The 24,297-nt window shown below is 49.4% G+C and overlaps 1 protein-coding gene across 6 annotated transcripts in view; it reads left to right on the top strand.

The window, feature by feature from the left end:
• ATG7 (autophagy related 7) overlaps positions 1–24,297 on the top strand; it is a 237,546-nt gene that overhangs the window by 212,174 nt on the left and 1,075 nt on the right. The window lies entirely within an intron of this gene.

Raw genomic sequence — 24,297 nt, 5'->3', positions numbered from 1 at the left:
GAAGGAAGGGCAAGGGACGGAAGGAAGGACAAGGAATAGAGAGCCGGCCTGGGTGCAGGTGCATTTCCACCCGAGGGTGCTGGGGCCGGGGCAGCTCTGCGCTGGTCAGTCAGCCACAGGCCGGGTCTCTCTCATGTTCTTCCCTTGCAGTGACTGTCCTTCACCATCCCCTCCTGCCGACTTCCCTCATGCTTACTCCTTCTTCATTGGGAGGTGCTGGCCTGTGGGGGACCCTCTGGCCCTGGCTGGAGGGAGTGGGGCAGAGGCAGGCCTGAGGCCTGGATGACCCGTGCAGACAGAGCTGCCACAGGTGTGCTGTAATATCCTTCCCACATCTGCAGACATGACGAAACACACTCTGTCTGCTGTGAACAAGTCATTCATTAGTCAGAGCTGCTCACAGGGCGAGTGAGCAAACGGCACGTTCTCCTCAGGAAAAGTCCTGGCTGTGCGTCCACAGGCTTCCTTCTGCTGAACGGGTTGCCCGTCAATGTGTTGAACATCCTAAGATAAACTTTTTCTTTTTCAACATCTTTATTGGAGTATAATTGCTTTACAGTGTTGTGTTAGTTTCTGCTGTATAACAAAGTGAATCAGCTATATGCATACGTATATCCCCATATCTCCTCCCTCTTGCGTCTCCCTCCCTGCCACCCTCCCTATCCAAGCCCTCTAGGTGGTCACACAGCACCGAGCTGATCTCCCTGTGCTATGCGGCTGCTTCCCACTAGCTATCTATTTTACGTTTGGTAGTGTATATATATCCATGCCACTCTCTCACTTCATCCCAGCTTACCCTTCCCCCTCCCCGTGTCCTCAAGTCCTTCTCTATGTCTGCATCTTTATTCCTGTCCTGCCCCTAGGTTCATGAGAACCTTTGTTGTTTTTTTTTTTTTTTTTATATTCCATATATATGTTAGCATACGGTATTTCTTTTTCTCTTTCTGACTTACTTCACTCTGTATGACAGACTCTAGGTCCATCCACCTCACTACACATAACTCAATTTCGTTTCTTTTTATGGTTGAGTAATATTCCATTGTATGTATGTGCCACATCTTCTTTATGCATTCACTAAGATAAACTTTTGAATTTAAAGAGTCATAATGACCTGAGCTGCATCTTGGCCCAGGAGTCACTTCCATCCGTCCTTTCATGGTTTTCTGAGAAACTTGGATGCTGAACTGTGAAGCAAAGGTTTGCTTTAGTTGTAAACGGAAATGTAAGAACAATGCAAATTCTTCCCACTGGCACCCAACCTGGACCTCACCTCCTCATGAAATGTGCCCCCAGCCCCAAGATGGACCGTCACCCTCCTGATCACTACCTCCATCTGTGACCCTGTCTAGCCGTGATCTTTGTCTCTCTGGTTCTTCTGAGTAATGAATAGTAACCCTTCACGTTTGTTTTACTCTTGAAAATGAGGAGTGCCTTCCTCCCATGGTCCCAGGTGAGAGCCCCCTCACTGCAGGGCAGGGCAGGGCAGGGCAGTACTCTCAGCTAGTAGGTTATAGCGCGCGGAGACCCTAGTCATCCTGGCCCCCTGGGAGCGGGAGGCTGTGCAAGGGGCCCAGCCAGTGGAGCAGGGTGAGGGTGGGGAGCTGGGACTCCTGTCGCACCAGCCTGAGAGGCGGGGGGAGCTTGCAGCAGGAGCAGCCTTACTCTCGTGTGATGCTTGGCGATTCCTCTCAGCCTGAGGTGAGCAGCTGGGTGCAGCCCGTCGGGGAGGCAAAGCCATTCCTCACAGGACTCGCCACCTCCTCGCCCTGGTCCTTTGCTGGATGCCACCAGGAGTGCTCGTTCATTTGTAAAGTCCTCAAGCCCATGCATTGGCTTTCAGTAAGCTCCACCCCGACAACAAAGCATTTTGAAGTTTATTAAATGGTTAAAAATGGCCTAGTAATAATAATAACAGCAGCTAACATTTATCCAGTGCTTACTGTGTGCCAAACACACATATACTTTGTTGGCATCATTTAATTTAATCATCAAATTTATTTAATCTTCCCCAGAATCATCACTTTAGAAAGTGATCACTTAAGACTTAGTGAAACGGGGAATTCCCTGGCAGTCCAGTAGTTAGAACTTAGTGCTTCCACTGCTAAGGGCCCAGGTTCAATCCCTGGTTGGAGAACTAAGATCCCACAAGCTGTACGGTGCGGCCAAAATAAAAAAGGGAAACGAAAAGATTGCATTTCATACCAACACACTGACCAATGCATCACTAAGCTAGGCTCTGTGAGGGACGCAGAGACTGCAGGGGGCATCTGGTCCCTGCCCTCCAGGTGCTTGAGATTCAAAATGGTAAGAAGAGAATTCACAGAGCTGATTTGGTGCTAAGAACAGGCTTGTTCTTTTATTCCCTCATTTAACAGGCGTTTATTGAGCCTGATTGTTGATTTATGCCTGGTTTATGATGTGTTGGTGCTGAGCGCTGTGTGAGACGCTGCAGACACTGGTCTTAAGGAGCGCATCATCCACAACGAATAAACCAGAAGTGCGGTGTGCTGGGCCCCGCAGGAGCGGGCTAGTCTACAAGGACGGGTGGGAGGCACAAGGAGGGGTGTGAGCTGGTAGCTAAGAACAGGCTTCTCTCCCAAGGTTAATGATAATCTCCCCATGGGGTGAGGAACTATCTAGATAACATAGGGCATGTTTACCAACGGTGCCTGACAGGCAGTCAGCAGGCAGGAAGATGTATCTACTTTGTTAATGGAGTGAAAGGGCTTTGGAGGAGCCCTGAGTCCGTTCCTCTGCCTGCACACTGGCCCCCGGCCCCCGGTGTCAGTGTTGCCTTGCATACCCGGCTTGGTACCTGGATGCTCACCTGGAGGCTTTCCCAGAGGGGTTGGGAGGGGAGCAGGCCCCAGGCTGGGGGAGGACTGGAAGAAGGGGCCCGAGACAGGCACAGCCTGGAGGCAGAGCAGAGAGTGGGCTTTTCACCTGGAGTCCCGGACCTGGAATCGCCCCCCCACACCCCACACCCGCCACAGACTCAGCGCGGTGCCGCCTGCGGGGCAGGTTGGTCTGGGCTGGCCCCAGGCTGAGCTGTTTAAGCCCCCAGCCCTCATCCCCAGCGCCTCTCAGCATGGCTGTGCGTGTTCATTTAGACCCAGCAAGACCCTTGCCAAGAAAAACAAAGAAAATGATCTCTCAGCGGTTATTTATACTGTAAACCTCCTCTGGAGCGATTTTTTTCCCAGTCCAGCTTGCAGTAATTTATTAAGAAAGATAAAGTGATTTTTAAGTGTGATTTTAAACGAGTTAGGACCATACATAGCTTGCTTTCTGTTCTTCTTCTGCTTGGATTTGATGTTGTTCCCAGAATGAACTTAGACTTACCTTCTTCTTCTGATAGTTTGGGACCACTGAGAAAAATCCCCATTCTGTAAAAAAAAAAAAATAGCCATTACGTAAACACACTGAGGCCGAAACTTTTCTGAGATGACTGAAAACTATCACTACAAACTACTTTCTGAGAAGAGAGAAGAGATGGGAGGGAGTACGTGGAGCTGATTCTTTGAAGATGTTATTTTTTGTAGCCACAGTTCTCCTCTGTTAACCAAAATGCAACTTTCTGAATGTAGTGCCCGCTGTTTATCATCAGACCAAGAGAGAGAAAAGAGAAAAACGAAATAGGCTTGAAGCGCAAAACTCTGAACGGTTTATGAAATGGGTTTTTAAAAAAATATTAAGAGAATGAACCGTTGTTTCTTTTTCATCCTTAAACACTTAAACTCTTTCAAGTTATGGCCAATTAGAAAAAACCTGGAGCGCATCTCGAGGCCCAGATTTCTCACCATCAGAAATGTGTAGCCGCAAAGGAGAGGTCAAGAATTGCGGCACTTCTGAGCTGTCTGGGCTGGAGAAGTACTGACCAGAGGAAAGCCTCTAGCTGGGGCTGTGGGCCTCCGGGCTTCTCCAGCCCATTGGCGTAGCTGTGCCCCTCGGCCAGGCGGGCTGTCAGTTTCACCTGCCCCTGAGGATGGTCAAGCCAAACAAGAAAGGAACTTGAGATTCCAGCGACCCACAGTGAAAAGCTTCTAGAGTCTTAACACTGAGCCTTTCTGCTCTGAGTCGGGCCGTGCCGATGCTGTGGCGGCAGGCAGATGCGCCTTCTGCACAGGCGTCTATATTTAGGTTTGGGCAGGATGTTGCCAAGGTAAAGAAAGGCATGGTCCATGTCGCCTCGGCATGCTGTTTGTCTTGGAACAGAGGCCCTCACCGCCTGTCCCCACGTCTTCTGCTCACAGCCAGGCCCTGTGTTGCCCCCAGGGTTAGACATTCTCACCGAGGAGAAGGCACCTCCCCAGAGCCCAGCAGTTTGGAAGGTGGCAGCGCCCTTCCTGAACGGCTGTCCTTCATGCTGGTGGTACGTGCCACCCGGCAGGGACTGGACACTGAGGTTGCCGCACTGTTTGTTAGCAGGCCGTGTGGTGGAGCCCCAGATGACCCGGGGTGTCCAGTGGCTCATCGCCTGCCTCTCTGAAGCAGTAGTCTTTTAACCCGTAGTGGGCAGCTGCTCTCCCCCGGCTCCGTCTTCTGGGCCTGCTGGCCACCTGGAGACAGAGCCCCAGTCACTGCCTGCCGTCACGTACCTGGCCACCTCGGGACCACCTAAGAGCCTCCCACCTGCAGAAGGGTGGCCCCGCTCAGCGGGCCTTAGCCAACCAGCAGCCCGGAGGCTTCTCCCGGCCTCGAGCCCCCATCCCGGAAGCCTTCCCTGCCCTCCCTGCAGGAGCCTCATTCCTGGCCTCCAGTCCTCGCCTGCACTCCTCGCCCCAGTGCCTTGGCTGCCTGGTATCACCCCGGCTGCGCGTCCAGTTCACACCCCCGTTTGCTTGTGAATCACCTCTTCCAGGAAGCCTTCTGTAAAAGGGCCGATTGATTTCTTCCTGGGATTCCTTACATGGGGGCCTCCCTGGAGGCCATGCTGGCATTCCTTCTGGAACGTTCCATCCTTCAGGGCTTAGATCCAGACCATCCTGTGCAGAGCCTTAGCGGAGTGCCCGGACGTTTGCCCCCTCAGCTCAGGCCGCTCCCCTGGGCCGTCTATCAGACACCCTGCCTGCTGTGCCTCACCCTCCTGGCCAGACTGAAGACTGCTGAGGGGAGGGGCCTCACCATCTTAGTCATCGTTCTATCCCCAGAGGCACCTAGCACAGCTCCCAGGTCCCTAAGGTGGAGTCCCGACTTCTGTCACCCTAAGACTGTCCCGCATCGGCCCCTCGCGGAGCTGGACAGGCTGTGGGAGGTGGTGATGGGACAGCCGCCCTGATGGGGCCCTCAGGCCCGCGGACTGAGGGGACAGCTGTACGCCCAGTGGGAGGACCCAGCTCTGCAGGTGGATTTGGCATTTGAGGCACGCAGGCTTCCTGTGAGGAGGGCTCGACTCCCTCAGTTTTCGGATTCACAGGGTCCTTGGCACAGACGTGGGGGAGCCCAGGATGAGGCACGGTTGGTTCTGTCTCTGGGAGAGCCGTGCGGCTGTTCTCGAGCCTGCCTTCCCAGGGCCTTCAGAGCACCTTGGAACCCCCCGGGACCAGGGCTCCTGCTAGCCTCGTACCCTTGCTCTCAGGGTGAAACACATCTGTCCCTTGTAAAGAATTTCTGCTGATCCCACCAAAAAATGAGCCCAAAGCTTGTCACTCTCAGCAGAGAAAAAGCGGTTCCATGTGGGAGGGGCAGAGCCCCCAAACCCCCACCCCGCCCAAGCCTGCTGCCCACACTGGCCGGCTGGGGATGAGACCCCCTCCATGAGCAGGTCAGCCAGGCCCTGGCTTCTCTGGGCCTCTCAGGGCCGGTGCCGGGGTAGTGGGAGTTTGGAAGGACTGTCCCCAGGACCCAGGTGAGCAGGCTGGAGGGGAACTGAGGGCCTTCTGGTGAGTTGGGAAGTAGCTCATTAGAGACAAGTTAGGTAGCAAGAGGAATGTCTTTATGGATTGCCATTAGTGAGCACAGCCAGCTCCCATAAACCCTCTGGGAAATGTGCAGCTGGTGGCCTGGAGACAGCAGGGCCGGGGGCGGGCCCCACCTTGCCCGCACCCTGCTCCAGCAACAGTGACCATCACCGCTGACGCTTGGAGTTTTGTCCTGGCCACGGAGCCTGGACTTCAGGATGGGTCTGTGCCTTCCCAGGACCTTTACCGGGACTGCAGAGGAAGAAAGCCAAAACCTCCACTTCGCAAGAGGTGCAGAGTTTCACGCGCACCTAGGGAGGATGTTTGTGTTCCGCGGAGGTCACTGCCCTTGTTTTCAGAGTAAACGTTTGTGTGAGCACACCCGGTGGGGGGCCTCCGGGGAGAGTGGACCCTCTCACCTCTCCTTCCGTGGGCGTGGACCAAGCCTGTGGCTCTGACCCGGGACAGGGCAGCCGAGGACCACCCTGGTGTCTAGGGTTCCACGCCCAGCTCCGCCTATGACCTTGCTTAGGCCGTGTCCCCTCTCTGGGCCTTGGTTTCCCCTTCTGTAACAGTGGGTGGGGGGACTTGATGTGTGTAATATGATTTCCAGCTCTGACATTTAAGGACTCCGATCCTAGCTATTTATGCTCAGCCTGCTGGTTCTCCCTCCAGGACAGACTTCAGATATGCACACTGCTCTCTGTTTCTCCTGGCACCGTCGGTGACCGTGTTGCTTCCTGCTTAAGTTCAGTGGCTTAGAGTAAACCCAGACTCCTCACCATGGACCCTCTCGTCGCAGACCCTCTGCCCCGAGCTTTCCCACCGCAGCCACATCTTCTGCCGTCAGTCCCTGGAGCACACGCGCCCGTTCCTGCCTTCAGATCTCTGCGCCTGCCGGTCCCTCCACCAAGAGCCACCCTCCCTCTGCTCTTTGATGGGCTGGCTCCTTCCCATTTTCAGATCTCAGCTTAAATGTGGCCTTCAAGAGGGCTTACAGAAAATCCCTGTCTAAAGCAAATGCTCCTCTGTTACTCCATCTCACACTCCGTGTTTACTCTCCTTCATGGTACTTAGATGTCTTGGAGCTATTTTCTTAGTTCTGGTTGTGTTAGTCTCTTGTCGCCCCCACTAGAACGTGAGCTTCACACAATCAGAGGCCTCCTGAGAGTGGGGGCCGTATCTGTCCCAGTCACTGCTGCACACCCAGAGCCTAGCATCGGGCCTGGGATGCAGTGGGTGTTCCCTGTTTGTTGAATGGATAAGTGGCTGGCTGGCTGGATACTCCATGAAGAGTGTCGTTTTTCTTCCTGATCTCTCAGTCTCAGGCACCATTCTCCCTCAAGGGTCTGAATGTAGCAATGAGGGAGATGTTACGTAAAACAAGTGTCCATTATGAAGTCCTCAGCCAGTAGCCAAGAGGGTTTGTGTTGCTGTGGCCTCAGCGCAGTTGGACTCAGATTCATTTAACATTTCTTAAGGGCCTGCCTGATGCCAGGTTCTGGGTGAGTGCTTTCCGTTCGTATTTTATTTACCCGTGACAACCTTTGTGAGGGTGGTGGTGGAAACTAAGTCTCAGACAGATGAAGTAACCTCGCCTGAGATCACGGAGCTGTTCAGTGGGAGAGCCCAGATCTGTACTTGGGAGCACCTCGCTCCCTTCCTATCCAGCGCCGCCGAGCTGAGCTGTAGCCGTAACAGGGCGGCGGCCTGGGAAGGGTGTGTGTGACCTCAGATGGCCTCTATTATCCACCCCAGTAGGAGGAACCTGGAGCCCAGGGTTGACTGACCATGCGGGGCCTCACGGGAACCTGACAGAAGGTCTGTGGCATATCTAGCCCCGGTGACATACAGAGCGTGGGGGCTCTGTTGGGATGAGTGACAGCTGAGAGCCCAGAGGACAGGCCCAGTGATCCTGCCCTCTCTGCGTGACCTGTTAGCTACTTGAGGAAGGCCTTTCTTTTTTCTTTTCTTTTCTTTTCTTTCTTTCTTTTTTTTTTTTTTTTTAATTTTTGGCTGTGTTGGGTCTTCGTTGCTGCACGCGGGCTTTCTCTAGTTGCGGCGAGCAGGGGCTACTCTGTTGCGGTGTGTGGGCTTCTCACTGTGGCGGCTTCTCGTTGCAGAGCACGGGCTCTAGGCACAGGCTTCAGTAGTTGCAGCATGTGGGCTCAGTAGTTATGGCTCGTGGGCTCTAGAACACAGGCTCAGTAGTTGTTGCACACGGGCTTAGCTGCTCCGCGGCATGTGGGATCTTCCCGGACCAGGGCTCGAACCCATGTGCCCTGCATTGGCAGGCGGATTCTTAACCACCGTGCCACCAGGGAAGTCCCAAGAAGGCCTTTCTGAGGCGAGCATAGACTCTGTCATACAGTTACCTTTCAGAGGATAGTTCTCCCGGCAAGATACTCCCTGGGAGCCTCACAGTGACTTATTGCCAGAAGCCACAGTGGCAAGAGAGCATGGGGCATGGAAGCAGAGGGACCTGGGTTTGAATCTGGGCTCTGCTGTTGTCTAGATGTGTGACCCTGGCTGAGTCATCTGCCCTCTGAGCCATCAGCTTTTTATCTGTAAAGATACCATGGTGTGGTAGAGATTAAAGAGGGTCATATTTGAATATGACACAGAATTGGCCCTGGATGATTCTTGTGACTGAGCAGGTGAAGGAATGACATCACAGACAGGAGGAAACAGGTTTGTGGTATTTTCAGCATGAAAAGCTTTAATTAGGCTCTTCTGTGAGATCAGTTACCCACAACTTGTAAGAGCTTACCAAAAAATGTTCATGATGGCAACAGGGATTTTTTTTTTTCCAGGTTAAGTTGTGTTCTCAGTCATTTCAAGCAAATAACAGCAACTCCTGTGTATCCAGTGTCGGGTACTATTCTGAGCACTTTAAATCCTTTGTCACGACAGCATTATGAGGGATATGCTGTTTTTGTCTTCGTTTTTCAGATGAGAAAACAGAGGAACAGAGAGAACAGGTAAATAGCCCAAGGTCACCCAGCTAGTTAAGTGGCAGAGCAGGGATGCAGTCCAAGAAGTCTGGCTTCAGAGGCACAGCTTGTTACCCCTCGGCTAAACCATGGGGTGTTGATTGGTGACTAAAGGGGAAATCCTACCCAGGGTAAGAGAAGGCCTGCCATCTAGCTGAGGAAGCAAGGATGCTAGACCGTAATGATTCTGTTCCGCTCAGTGGTTGGAAAATTACACTCAGAGTAAAACGGTTGGGAAACAGTCTGGGTGCTGAAAGGGTGGGAGGGGGCCCCCCTTGGGGACTGCCCACCCTCTGCCTTCTTGCCCGTTTTGGAAGAGTCACAGTATTCCTCTTATTATATGTTTTGGCAATTATTATAAATATGTATTTATATTCTGTGAACCCACACACACACCTTTTAGCTTTTTTTTGCTGAATTTTAAAAATCACATTTATTGAGGTGTAATTTACATACAGTAAAATATATGTAAAAGTGTACCTTTCTATGATTTTTGAGAAACTTACACACCTGTGTAACTACTACCACAATCAAAATATGGACAATGTCTATCACCCCAAAAGGTAAAGATTTCCTTGGGGCCCTTCACACTCAGATCCTGCACCAGCCAGCCCCAGACAATCAAGGGTCTGTTTTCTGCCATTACAGATTCCACCTGTATTTTCTAGGGTTTCATATAAATGCAACATATTTTTTGTTTTATTTTTTAAATTTATTTTTACTGAGATGTAATTGACATAAAACATTGTGTAAGTTTGAGGTATACAGCCTGTTGACTTGATACATTTATTTTTGCAATGTCAGTGTTAGCTAACCGCCCCCCATCATGTCCCATAATTGTCATTTCTTTGTGTTGAGACCAATTATGACCTATTCTCTTAGCAGCTTTGAAGTTTATGATACAGTGTCATTTTGTATAATCACTGCTGTGAGCTAGCTCTTCAGGACTTATTTATCTACTAGTTCCAAATTTGTACCCTCCAATTCTCCAGCCCCTCGGCCTCTGGTAACCATCATTCCATTCTCTGTTTTAACAAGTTCGGCTTTTTTAGATTCCACATACGTGATATCATCCAGTATTTGTCTTTCTCTGTGTGTCTTATCTCACTTAGCATAATGCCCTCAGGGTTCATCCTTGTTGTTGAAGATGGCAGTATTTCCTTCTTTCTCATGGCTGAATAGTATATATACAGCATATCTTCTTTACGTGTTCATCTGTTGATAGACACGTTGTTTTCATATCTTGGCTGTTGTGAATAATGCTGCAGTAAACACAGGACTGCATGTATCTTTTTGATACCCTGTTTTCATTTCCTTTGGATAGATACCCAGGATTGGAATTTCTGGATCATAAAGTACTCTTCTTAAATTTTTTTGAGGAACCACTATACTGTTTCCATAGTGACCGAACCAATTTGCATTCCCATCAACTAGTGCACAAGGATTCTCTTTTTTTCCACATCCTCACCAACATTTGTTACTTGTCTTTTTGATGATAGCCATTCTAACAGGTGTGAGGTGATATCTCACTGTGGTTTTGATTTGCATTTCCCTGATGATTAGTGATGTTAAGCATCTTTTCATGTACCTGTTGGCCATCTGGATGTCTTTGGACAAATGTCTGTTTAGTTCCTCTGCCCAGTTTTTAATCAGATTGTTTGGTTTATCGTTTGGTTTTGTTGTGATGATGGTCGTTACTGAGTTGTATGAGTTCTTTATATATTTTGGATATTAACCCCTTATCTCATATATGATTTGCAAATATTTTCTTCCATTCTGTAGATTGCCTTTTTACTTTATGGTTTTTTAGCTGGGCAGAAATGTTTTAGTTTGACGTCCCACTTGTTGATTTTTGCTTTTGTTGCTTGCGCTTTTGGTGTCATATAAAAAGAATCATTGCCAAGACCAATGTCAAGGAGCTTCTTCCATATCAGGTTTTTAGTATCCGATCTTATGTTTAAGTTTTTAATCCGTTTTGAGTTAATTTTTGTGAGCGGTATAAGATAGGGATCCAATCTCATTTTTCTGCATGTGGTTATCCAGTTTTCGTAACACCATTTATTGAAGAGACTCTCCTTTTCCCATAGAGTGTTATTGGCTCCCTTGTCAAATAATAGCTCTCTGTTCTGTTCCGTTGGTCTGTGTGTCTGTTTTTATGCCAGTACCATACTGGTTTGATTACTGTAGTTTGTAGTGTAGTGTGAAATCAGGAAGTATGAGGACTCCAGCTTTGTTCTTCTTTCTCAAGATTGCTTTGGCTATTTGGGGCCTTCTGTGGTTCCATACAGATTTTAGGATTGTTTTTTGGAATCATATATTGAATACTCTTTTGTGTGGCTTCTTTTGTTCAGTAAATTTTTGAGATTTATCCATTTTGTTGCATGGGTCAGTAGTTTGTCCTTTTGTATTGCTGAATAGTATCCCATTTTATATCATAATTGTTTATTCACTCATCTATTGATGAGTATTTGTTTCCAGTTTGGGACTATTGAAAATAAAGCTCCAGTGTGTGCTTGTTAAACAAGTCTTCATGTGGACATTTGTTTCCATTTCTCTGAGTGATTACCTAGGACTGGAATTGCTGGGTTATCATATAAGTGTATATTTAATTTTTAAGAAGCTGTCAAACTGTTTATCAAAGTGTCTGTACCATCTCTTCCCATCAGCAGTGTATGAGAGTTCTGGTTGTTCTGCATCTTGGTCAACACTTAGAGCTGGCAGTCTTTTTAATTTTGGCCATTTGAGTGGGTATATGGTTTTTATTTCTGTATTCTAATGATAGTGGATGTTGAACATGTTTTCATGTACTTATTTGCTGTCCGTATATCTTCTTTTGTGACATTTCTTTCAGATCTTTTGCCCATGTTTCCAATCGGTTATTTATCTTCTTATTGAATTGTAAGAGTTCTTTATATTTTCTGGACATAGGTCCTTTGTCAGGTATATGCATTGCATGTATTTTCTCAATATCTTTGGCTTGCCTTTTCATTTTCTTAATGTTGTCTTTCAAAAAGCATTGAATTTTGATGAAATCCAGTTTATTAATTTTTTATGGTTCATACTTTTGGTATTCTAAGAATCCTTTGCCTACGTCTAAGTCTCATTATTTTTTTAATGTTCTTTTCTAGAAGTAGTTTTATGCTTTCTGCTTTTACATTTATATGTCCATGATTCATTTCAAATTAATTTCTACGTATGATTTGAGATAAAGGTCAAGGTTCATTTTTCTCCACGTGGATATGTAATCGTTCAAGCACCACGTGTTGAAACAACTCTCCTCCCCCTTAAGTTGCCTCGGCACCTTTGTTGAAAGTCATTCGACCCATATATGTGTGGGTCTGTTTCTCACTCTCTATTTTTTTCCACCCTTACGTCAGTACTGCACTCTCGGGTTCCTGTAGCTTGGTACAAAGTCCAGGGGACAGCTTCTGCCTCATCTGGAGGTCTCTGGTGGTCAGGCCCAGAGGCCGGGCCCTCAGGAGAAAGTCTGCGGGTTGTGGCGGGGGGTGAATCTTGGCCCTCTGCAGATAGCCCAGGGCACCTGCATTTGCATATTTAAAGTTTCAGAGTTCTCTCTTGGTACCAAGTCAAGGCTGCTCTGAGTCTGTTTAGATGCTGCATTTACTTCACGCTGGAGCTCTGAGCTCTCACGCTTTCCTCTCTTCCATCTCCCCCTCTCCAGTGTTGACCCCCATAGCGCTTTGAGGTAGAGAACAAAAATGCCAAAGTGTCCGCCTTTTTATGGGGCCCTTATCAGAAAGTTTTCTAAGGAACTGAAAAGAAGAGCTACATAATGGAAAACATTTTGCAGCCTCCAGCACGGCCATTTATCTCAATAACCATTTCATTTAAAATGTGGGCCAAACGTATAAATCATATCTTGAAAGAAAGTATGTTGATGCCACAGAAATTGCCCTGTATTCTTACCACCTAATTTGAAAAATGTGTTGCGAAGCCAGGAAGAAAGCAAGCAGGCCTGGGGCCTGGCCACCCTTCTCCCTCACGTCCCCTTCCTTCATGCCTCGTGTCGTCTCCAAAGTGAATCCCCACTACTCCCCAGTCTGAGTGGAGAATCCACACCCTGTTGTCAGTCGCTGCTGCTGCTGCTGCTGCTGTTTGAGAGCCTCCCTCCTTAAGAGATGAGGGATTGAGAGCCCAAACCCACTGCTACCCGTCCTTGGCCCTCCCCACAGCAGAGCTCAGTCACACCTCCGTCTTTCGGCCGGCCGTAAACCCTCCTTAGAGCTCTTAGATGTTGGTCCTCATTTAAGGACATGCCTGGAGGGAGGGGGCTAAATATATAGCAGGGCCCTGAGCCCCATTTTCCAGACTAATCACAGCGGGAGGTGATGGGCAGCCTGCACTGTGGGCTGGGAATTCCGGCTGGGGTCTTCCACTTAAATCTCACTGGGGGTCCACGGTTAAATGGCAGCATTCCCCCCACCCCACCCCACCCCACCCTTAGCGGGAGGTTTCTTATTTTGCTTCTCAGCACTTCCTGGGAGGGAAAAACACAAGAAACCAACAGGCACTGAGTCCCTGTGCACAGAGCCACACCCTCACCTCCACACTCCCTGGAGAGCGTCAGGATTCCCCCCCCCCTCCTTACACAACCTTTTTTTTTGATCATGGAAGTCATAAGTGAGCATTATAAAAAAAATTCTAATATAAGGAACAATACTCACACCCACGATTCCACCACTCAGAGGCTATTGTTCTGATTTGCTTTTTACTCCTAGCCCTTTTTTTCACCAAGCATGTATGTCAGTGGGGTCAGACTGAGCACAGAGTTTTCTCTTTTCAGAGATTTCTGATCATTTTCTCACATCATTAAAACTTGCTTGAAAACATGTTTAACGCCTGCCTAAGTCCTCCCTCCGGTGCATGGCCACGTTCTCTCGCCCAGTCCCCTCCATGGTGTGGGGAGGCCACCTGTTTCTCTTTTCTGGCCCGGGGGGCAACTTGAGCCCCCTGCCCCCCATGGGCTATACCTTCTCCCCCCTGCCGCCCATGTCCCTCTGCCCTAGCTTTGAGGCCCAAGGAGCCCCAGAAGGTGGAAACAAGCCTGGGTGGACTGTCACCGGGTGGTGTCACCTGAGGTCTGTGTCTCCAGTCTGGTCGCTGCTCGCAGCGGCCTCTTTTCCTCTGCTTCCCTCCTGTGCCTCCTTTAAGATGCCAGGTGGCCCCCTGGAACCCCGTCCAGGGCATCCTATCCCTGTATCCCATGTCAGCTGAGTTCTTGGTGCCTGGAGCAGTGAAGTGAGGACCAGCCAGGCGCCACCCAGGATTCCTGAGCGCCGCCGGCCTGGCGTGTTGGCCTTTTTCTCTGGATCTAGGTTCTGAGGCATGAGGCTGTCTTCTTCAGATCATCTCCTCTTGTCACTTGGAGCCCAGAGCATCTCTGTGGGTGGGAGGAGCAGGGAGGATGGGGGCAGAGGCCCTGAAGGTGGCGTGCAGGCCGCCTGTGTGCACGGGGGCTGCAGCCACACGGGGTGGGGGGGGGGGGGGACACACCCCGCTCCTGCCACTGCTGCAGCCACCAGAAAGCATTGCCTTTCGCCTTTCCTCCCTCCCCATCGGCTGCCCAGGGTACTTGCTGTAAATCATTATTTGCATCCTATCAGCTCTCTTGGCTACCACAGTTTCTTTCTAGTGAAACCTTAACCTTGTTCCTGGAACCGTGAGGCAGTGCACGCAGGGCCCAATTTAGCGCCGGTGGGGGGCCGCCGGGGGGAATGGGAAAGACTGGTGAGAAGTTCTCCACCAGAAGCCTCTAGAGCTCCATGCTGCCACACAAGTTCTAGCTATGTCTCCATCCCCCTCCCCTCCACTAGCCTTCCACTGCCTGGTCTCTGGAAGGCTGAGTTTGGGGCTGGGGTTCCCCAAGAAGAGGGGTTGGGCCTTAATTCCTCTCCCAGATCTGGCGTCCAGCAGAGGCCAGGCTAGAGGAGGTCGAGAGTGTTTGGGACACAAGGATGGAGTGGCAGGTGAGGGTCTTTCAGAAGGGAGGCACCAAAGTGGTGGTGCATCAGAGGGGCCTGCAGACCCCTGAGGATGGTACACGGGGGTATTGCTTCATCTCCACTGAAGGAGGGTGAAAGGCAGGTGGATGGAGTGTGAGCAAGGGCCCCTGGAAGTCCCCTGGGAGCCCTCATCATCTGCCCCGGCTTCCTCGCACAGATGCTGTACCCTCTCTCTTCCCTCTTGTCTGTCCCTGACAGCTGTCATCTGCTCACACCAGGCAGCCTAGGCAGTTCCCTTCAGTCACCCTTGTCTGAGGGGCAGAAGGATCTTGAAGCTTTCAGATCACATGGTGCCTCCAGGGACGCTGGGGCATGTGCTCTGTGCTCTTAGATTCTGGACTTATGGTGAAAGGGCAGGGTTATTCCCGTGGTGTGACTGGAGCTCCAGGTGGAAATCTGGGAGTGGGCTCAGAACCTGGGCCCTCACCCAGGGGCCCCTCCTGCTACCCTCCCCGGACGTGACACGAACAGCCCCGGGGCAGACAGGTTAGCCCGAGAGGCGCCATTGGACAGCCCCACGGCTGCTGCACACACAGTCACCAGCGAGCACCAATCCCGCCTCTGGGAGTCCAGAAGCAAGAACTGCCCACCACTCTGCACTCCCGGAGCCTGGTGTGTGGCTCGATGCGGGGCGGGGCCCAGGGAGGAGAACAGGGCGTCAGTGGTCTGGAGTCAAGGCCTCCCTGGAAAGTTGGCTCTACCGCCCGCCTACCCGGCAGGAGATGCCCACAGCCCTGCCCCATCGTCCTGTGGGCGTGGAGGCCAAAGGCTTGACCTGCCAGGATCCCCAGCAAGGAGGTGGACTGAGGGACCCCTTCTTTACTGCTTGATTCTTGGGTATCATGTTCACACCCAGAATTCCCCTTTTTTCCACTGTGGAATCGCACCCAGGGCAGATGGTTCCGAATCACTGTTCATTCAAAAGCCACGTATCGGGCCAGGCTCTGCACCAGGGCTGGGGGCCCACCCTCGGGCGGCTCGCTGTCCTCTGGGGAGTCAGGCAGATGCACAAACTAAAACACGATGACGAATGACGGGAGGGGAGGAGTCGGCAGGAACCAAACGGGCTGTTTGTCTGAGGCGCCGGGAGCAGGAGCCAGCCCTGCAGCGCAGAATCGAGGGGAGGGGTCTCCCTTGCCCAGAGCAAGGGAAGAGCTCGAGAGCCGGGGCAGCTAGAATCTGGTGAGCTGGAGGGAAGGTCGTGGGAGGTGAGCTCGCAGAGGTGTGGAGCCCAGTGGCCCGGAAACGAGCAGGGATTGCACTCTTCCTGTGTAGACAGCACCAGAGTCTGTGGAGACCCGAAAGAGCCCCCAGGGGCCAATGATGCCTGTGGACAGGAGGCCCTGTTCTCCGGTGAGCACCTAGGGTGGAAGAGTGACCCTGGAAGCAGCCCTGCCTTCCTCCTTGGGATCCCAGCCCCGTGTCTCCACCCAGGGGGACAAAGTGGACGCTGTGGGGATGCCCGGGGTCAGGGAGGGGTATTGCCTGGAGGCTGGCCTGCAGCCTGCGCTCTGCTCCTCCTGCCAGGCCACCTCCTCCCCTCCCCTCCCCTCCTTGTCCATGACTCTGACCTAGAATGTTGGGGACCAAGCACAGGCCCACAGTCCACTGGCCGGGGGAGCCCGGCAAGCCCTGCTGTCTCCCTGGACCTCGGCCATGATTGGGTCCTCTGTCCCAAGCAACCCTGCCTGGCCCGGCCCTCCTGTGGGCATGTGTCTCTCTGGCCGAACCTGTTTGGAGCCTTTTTCTCAGTGCCTCCTGTCCCCTTCCTCCTCTGGTCCCAGTGGTCCCCTGGAAGTGCTCAGTCAGGGCTCACTGACCACCAGACCCCGGCCCGCCACTGTTTCCCATAATTTTAAGGAAAGTACTGACCACCTGGACAGGCAGGAAATGAAGGAACCCCCTCCCCTCCTCTCACCTAATGCCGCACTACCCAGTAAGTGTTTCTGAATGAGTGAACATATGAGTGAATGAATGAATGGCTATAGTGTTACCCACTTGGAAACATGATGGGACCTTCATTCTTCCCCCCAAGTGGACGGAGCCCTGGCTGGGAAGTCTGCCGGGGAAGCCCAATCCAGTGTCCTCACCTGGTCCCCAGCATATGCCACCCCCAGACCCCTCTGTTCTCGGTTCTTCCCAGTAGAACGAATCGTACCTGTGAGGATCCCACTGAGGAGGTATGGGGAGCAGGGCTGCTCAGAGGCCCAAGAGAGATCGGGATATTTTAATTTTTATTTTAAAAATAAAGAAATGCTAAAACTAGGTTTCAAAAATGGTGGTAGATTTTAAATGTTTACGTTTAACAAATGAACACTTAACACACACACACACACAAATATAACCATGCCATTTACGGGATAATTACAGTGTTTATAAAAGAAAAACCTTAGTTCATGGCAGGCTCCAGGCACAGTGTGGTCCAGAAATGGGACACAGGTTCGAAATTGAAAGACAAATGGCTCCTCTGAGATGCGTCTGTCTCATTGGGAGAGTGGAAAGTGAAACCTTGAGGCCCTCTGGGGGTGTGTGGTCCAGCGCTCGTGCTCCCTGACCCCGTGTGACGGGCCCCAGCGGTTGGAAGGCTCCCCTTCCCCACATGCACGGTGGTGGCCCCAGCCCCGCCAACTACACACCTACACTGGCCTGAGGGCTGCAGGGCAGGGGCTGGGGGAGAGCATGAGGGGCCCGGGTCAGAGACTGCCCAGGCCCCCCAGCCAGCACAGGCTACCGCCAGTCCTCTCCTCGGGGGGCCCAAAGGCCGAGCCAAGAGGCAGGAGCTTAGGTTCCGCTTTCTGAACAGTGTTGGAGGACAGAGGTTAGGGACCCTGGGAGCCAGCTGCCCTGGCCTTTACTGCCCTGGGTTAGCTGTGTGTGGGCCGTGGGGCCACTCACTGGGTGCCAGGCTAACAGAATGTCAGCTTCTGCCCTTTACTGTTTTTTGGAAGGAATTATGCTCAACAGTAAGGAAATGGTGAGATAAAGTGGAAGGAGCCTCTGCTCTACCCCTTACTAGCTTGGCCTCCTTGACAGGTTACATAACTTCCTCTGCACTTGAGTTGCCTACTTGGCAAAAGGGGACAGTCACCCCAGCGTCCCCAGGCTCTTGAGAAGACGGAGTGTAGGCAGGTGTTTGGCCAAACAATATTCCACTGTAAGGAGAGACCACATTTTCCATCCATTGCTTGGTGGGCAATTGGGTTGTTTCCACTTTTTCACTGTTATGAATAGTGCTATGAACATTCGTGTACAAGTTTTTATGTGGACATGGGTTTTCATTTCTCTTGGGTATACACCCAGGAGTGGAATTTCTGGGCCATTTGGCAACTCTCTGTTTAACTGTTTGATGAACTGCCAGACTGCTTTCCAGAGTGGCTGCACCACTTTACACTTCCAGTAGCAACGTATGAGGGTTCCAGTTTCTCCAGATCTTCACCAACACTTGTTACTGACTTTCTGATTAAAGCCATCCTAATGGGTGCAAAGTGTTATCTCCTTGTGGTTTTGATTTGCATTCTCCTGATGCCTAATGATGAGCAAGTGTCTTTTATGTGCTTCTCAACCAGTTATCTGTCTTTTTTGAGAAATGTCTATTCAGCTTCTTTGCCCATTGTAAAAAACTGGGTTGTCTTTTTATTATTGAGTTGTCAATGGTCTAGATACAGGTTCCTTATCAGATATGTTTCTCTCACTCTGCGTTGTCTTTCCCTTTTCTTTATAGTGTCCTTTGATGCACAAAAGATTTTTATTTTGATTAAGACCAATTTATCTATTTTGGTTTTATTGCTGTGCTTTTGGTTTTTTTAGTTTTTCAAATACACAAAACAGTCTCTTGATTCTAAAGTGAAAAGGTACGCTCAGAGTAGCCTCACGCCCATTCCACCCACCCCGTAGGTAGCCATTTACTTTAATTTCTGGCTTATCTTTCCTGTTTATTTTTGCAAATTTTATGAAGAGTGAGCTTGTTGGGTCAGGAGTTGACACCTCAACAGTCCTGTTGGATATTGCCACATTTTCATCTGTGGGTCATACCACTTCTGTCCTAGCAGTGTTACAGGAGAGTGCTGTTTCCCAAGCACTTGTATTCTATTTCCCACAGCACTTGTATTGGGGTTTTGCCAATCTGAGAGGTGAAAAATGTTCTGTGTAGCTTTTTAAAAAATGTCAACTTTATTAAAGTACAATTTACATATAATAAAACACACGCATGTAAAGTGTATAGTTTGGGGAGTGTGGCAAGTGATCTACTTCCTGTCACCATAGGTTAGTCTTGCCCTTTCCAGAATTTCATATAAATGGATTTATGTAGACTTGTGTCAGACTCCCGTGACTCAGCATAGAGATTCTGAGATGTATACACATTGCTGTGTGCCTTGGTGGCTGGTTCCTTTGATGGGGAGCAGTGTCCGCTGGATGGATGTCACTGTTTGCCTGTTGATGGACATTCGGATTGAGCCTAGTCTGTGCCTATTAGGACTAAAGATGCCATGAGCATTCTTGCACAGTCTTTTTGCAGACCCGTGTTTGCATTCCTTGGGGTAAATGGGAGTGGAGTCGCTGGGGCGCATGTGATGTGTATGTGGACTCTTAAGTCGCCAGGCTTTCTCCTCACGGACTGTGCCGTTTCCATTCCGACGAGCAGCAGCCGGTGAGTCCCTGCTGCTCCACATTCTCGCAGGCCTTTGGTGCTGCCAGCCACAATTTTTCATTTTGGCCATTCTAGAAGGTAAGGTATGCTGTCTCTTTGTGGTTTTTTTTTTTAATTTAAAATTTTTATTGCAGTATAGTTGATTTACAATGTTGTGTTAGTTTCAGGTATACAGCAAAGAGAATCAGCTATACATATATCCAATCTTTTTTAGATTCTTTTCCCATATAGGTCATTACAGGGTATTGAGTAGAGTTCCCTGTGTTATACAGTAGGTCCTTATTAGTTATCTGTTTTATGTATAGTAGTGTGTATATGTCAATCCCAGTCTCCCAATTTATCCCTCCCCCCCATCCTCTGGTACCATAAGTTTGTTTTCTACATCCGTGACTCTACATCTGTTTTGCACATAAGTTTATTTGTACCCTTTTTTAGATTCCACATATAAGTGATATATTTATTTTTCTCTGTCTGACGGATTTCACTCAGTATGACAACCTCTAGGTCCATCCATGTTGCTGCAGATGGCATTATTTTGTTTTTTTATGGCTGAGTAATATTCCATTGTATATATGTACCACATCTTTATCCACTCCTCTGCTGATGGACATGTTGGTTGCTTCCATGTCTTGGCTCCTGTAAACAGTGCTGCAATGAACATTGGGGTGCATGTATCTTTTCGAATTATGCTTTTCTACGGATATATGTCCAGGAGTGAGATTGCTGGATCATATGGTACTGCTATATTTAGTTTTTTAAGGAATCTCTGTACTCTTCTCCATAGTGGCGCTACCAATTTACATTCCTACCAACAGTGTAGGAGGGTTCCCTTTTCTCCATGCCCTCTCCAGCATTTACTGTTTGTAGATTTTTTAAAACTTATTTTATTTATTTATTGCTGAGTTGGGTCTTCGTTGCTGTGTGTGGGCTTTCTCTAGTTGCGGCGAGTGAGGGCTACTCTTTGTTGTGATGCGCGGGCTTCTCATTGCGGTGGCTTCTCTTGTTGCGGAGCACGGGCTCTAAGCTTGTGGGCTTCAGTAGTTGTGGCTCGCAGGCTCTAGAGTGTCAGCTCTAGAGCGCAGGCTAAGTAGTTGTGGCGCATGGGCTTAGTTGCTCCGTGGCATATGTGATCTTCCCGGGGAGGGCTTGAACCCGTGTCCCCTGCATTGGCAGGCAGATTCCTAACCACCGCGCCACCAGGGAAGCCCTGCTTGTAGATTTTTTGATGATGGCCATTCTGACCAGTGTGAGGTGGTGTGTCATTGTAGTTTGGATTTGCATTTCTCTAATAGTGCTATTGAGCATCTTCTCATGTGCTCTTTGGCCATCTCTCTCTCTGTGGTGTGGATTTGCATTTCCCTGAAGACTAAGGATGCTGAGCATCTTCTCAGGTTATTGTTAGCATTGTATTTCCTCTTCTGTGAAATATGTGTTCAAACCTTTTGCTCACTTTTAAAAACTCAGGTTATTTGTCTCTTTATCATCGAGCCGGAAGAGTTCTTTGTATATTCTGGATCTGAGTCCTCTTTATGTACAGTGTGGCTCTGTCGTTTGCCTTTTCATTTTCATAGTGGTGTCTTTCAGAGACCAGAAATTTTGAATTTTGTGTCCTAAGAAATTTTAGCATTTCTTTTCTTTCACGTAAGGTTGAACACCTTTTCTTACGTATAAAAGCTATTTGCTTATCTTTTTCTGTAAACTGCCCATGTCTTTGGCCTGTTTGGTTTTTTTTTTTAATCAGTTTATTGGTCTTTTTCTTCTTGATTTTTAGAGCTATTTATATGTTAGGGGGATGAGCCCTTCATGGTGTGTGGTGATATTTTCACCCAGTGTGTCATTTGTCTTTTCAGCGTTGCTTACAGTGTTTTATCCATGCAAAATTCCTCACGTGTGTCTTTACATCATCCACTGTATCTGTTTTTATTGTTTATAGATTTTGGATCATCGGCTCCCCACTCCCAAGTTATAAAGAAATTCACCCACGTTTGCGTCCAGTATTTGAATGGTTTCATTTTTTTACACTTACATCTCTGCTCCATTTGGCCTTGATTCTGATATACAGTGAGGCATGGAATCAATTTTATCTTTTTGCAGATGACTCTCCAGTTGTCCCTATGTCGTTTATTTAAAAGCTCATATTTTTCTAATGATTTGAGATCGCATTCCTCAGACCTTTATTATTAAGATACTAAATTTCCATGTGTATTGGGACATTCTGTTCTGTTCTGTTTCTCGACTCATTTGGTTCCACTGGCCCATTTGTCTGTGCTCCTGCTGACACAACCCTGTAAATTACAGGCTTTATGACTTGTTTAAACACAGAGTAGGGGAACTGCCTCACTGCTCTTTTCATACTCAAAGGTTTTCTTAGATAGTCTTGCTTATTTCCTTTTCCACATAAACTTTAAAACCAGCTTGTCTAGCTCCAGGAAAGATACTTGATTTTTTAAAAACTGAGATTGTGTTAAATTTATATGTTTACTTGGGAAAGTTGACATCTTTATTGATGTTGAGTTGTCCCATGCAAAAAACACAGGGTGTATCCCCATTTATCCCAGTTTACTTTTCATACAGTGTTTGTGAGGACTGTTACAGGACTGTTTTGAAGGATTTTCTCCCTAAAGATGTTGTGCATTTCATGTTAGGTTTACTCCCTAGTAATTTATCTTTTTCATTGCTCTTACAATGGGTTCTTCTCTTTCGTTATGTTTTCTAACTGGATGTTGTTTGTATGCAGGAAGGCTATAATTTTGTGTCATTAATTTCATATCTTGCTATCTTACTGAATACTCGTTATTATCTGTATTCATCTTAGCATTTATTTTCTTGGGTTTTCTAGGTATACTTGCATATCATCTGCAAAAGAGATCATTTATCTCTTCCTTAGGGTACGGACATTTTTAAAGCTTTGCGTTACATATTGCCAAATCTCTTCTTTTAAAAAAATACGGTACCAATTTATACTCCTCCTGGAAGTGTTTCACCATACCCTTGCCAGCACTGAGTGTTAACATTTTTAAAATCTTTGCCAGTTTATTACAACCTTTATTCATTAAGAGGACACGGCCCCGTCTTCCCCCCGTCTTCCCCAGGTGGTGGGCAGAAGGCTGAGGACCTAGCAGGGAACAGACTAACCTGGGAGTCCACGGTCTACCAGGAGTTGAGGCTTAAGTTTCTCCCCTGCCCCCAACTTTATTGAGGAATGGCTAACAAATTAAAACTATATATTTAGGTTGTACATGTGATTTTTTAAAGGTATACAGTGTGATCATTTAATATGTGTATACTTTTGAAATGATGTCCACAGTCAAGTTAATTAACACATCCTTCAGCTCACAGCCCTTTTTTTATTTGTGGTAAGAACACTTAAGATCTACCCTCTTAGCAAATTTAAAAAGTATACAGTACTATAAACTACAGTCAGTAGGCTATACACTAGATCCTCAGGATTTATGCTGCTTATAACTGAAAGCTTGTACCCTGTGACCATCTCCCCATCCCCTCCAGGGCCTGGCAACCATCCATCTACTCTCTGGTTCTATGAGTTTGGCTTTTTTAGATTCTACACGTTAAGTGATACCATACAGTATTTGTCGAGGCTGAAGTTTCTGGAAGTTTACACTTAAGACTGCTGCTGCCCTCCTGAGCCCAGCCAACGGCAAAAGGACTGGCTGCCCTAGCAGAGAAACCCCATCTCCGGCCCAGAGAACACATTCTGGAAAATCCCTGAGCAGTTCTGTAAAATCCATTGCCTCCCCGCAACCCCGCTTTTGCTGAGTCCCATCATAATCAGCCCTTTGGGTGCCTTACTTGATCCCCTACGCAGCCTGGGCAGTGCCAGGAACAAGGGGAAGAGCCAGGATCCCTCCCTGCTGCCCACGCTCAAGCCAGCTCTCTCCCCGCCCTGCCGTGTGCAGAGGTAGGGCCGGGTGCTGAGGAGTCCTCCCCAGAGCTGAGAGCCAATAAGATGGATGACAGAACGGATTGAGGCTCCTGCTTTCCCATTAAAGCCCCCAGGGTCCTGTGAAGAGCCCTGGCTACCCACTTGCAGGAGAGCGTTGCTCACTGACACGGACTCTGCCCGGCCCTGGCTGGCGGCCCCCCTCCCCGGAGGCTGGGCGGGAGGACAGAGGGGGCCGTGGCCCGCCGGGCTCACCCCCCTCGTCTTGGCCTGGCCCCCTCCTCCAAGCAGCCTTTTTACTCACATAACCCTTTCCCTCTCACCTGTGTTCCCAGCTCTGTACCTTACTTGCTGTGTGATCCTGGGCTAGTTGACTCCTTCTCTGAGCCTGTTTGCATCTACACCTCCTCACAGGCTGTTGTGAGGAGTGAAGGAGGGAGCATCTGCGCCAGGTCGGCAGAGCCCGCGTGTGTTTACTGAATGAGAGAGTGAAAGAATAAATGAATTGTGTCAGAGAGCCCTCTGGTGCCCCTTCCCCCACTCAGATGGCTAGAACTGGAGGTGCGTCCGATGCAGCCTTAGTCGGAAAGGCAACAGCTCCTCCACCGCCAGCCCCCATCCCACCCGAGGGGGCAGGCCCAGGGGTCTGTTTCAAGCCTTGCTGAGGAGGATCCGGGCGGGGAGCCTGGCCCAGAAAAGGGCAGGGCCACCAGGCCACCCTCAGGCTGCTGGGCCCCAGCCCCAGGCCCTCCACACCATCCCCGCTGCTTCGGGCGTCTGGACCTTGGTGGTCTCGTCCCAGTGTCCTTGGACAGCAGGGTGCATGTAAAAG

The sequence above is a fragment of the Aethalodelphis obliquidens genome, unplaced genomic scaffold (genome assembly GCF_003676395.1).
Source record: "Aethalodelphis obliquidens isolate GAN/ISIS:26980383/991018 unplaced genomic scaffold, ASM367639v1 scaffold86, whole genome shotgun sequence".
NCBI classification, from domain to species: Eukaryota; Metazoa; Chordata; class Mammalia; order Artiodactyla; family Delphinidae; genus Aethalodelphis; species Aethalodelphis obliquidens.
This window is presented reverse-complemented; position numbering and strand designations above follow the sequence as displayed.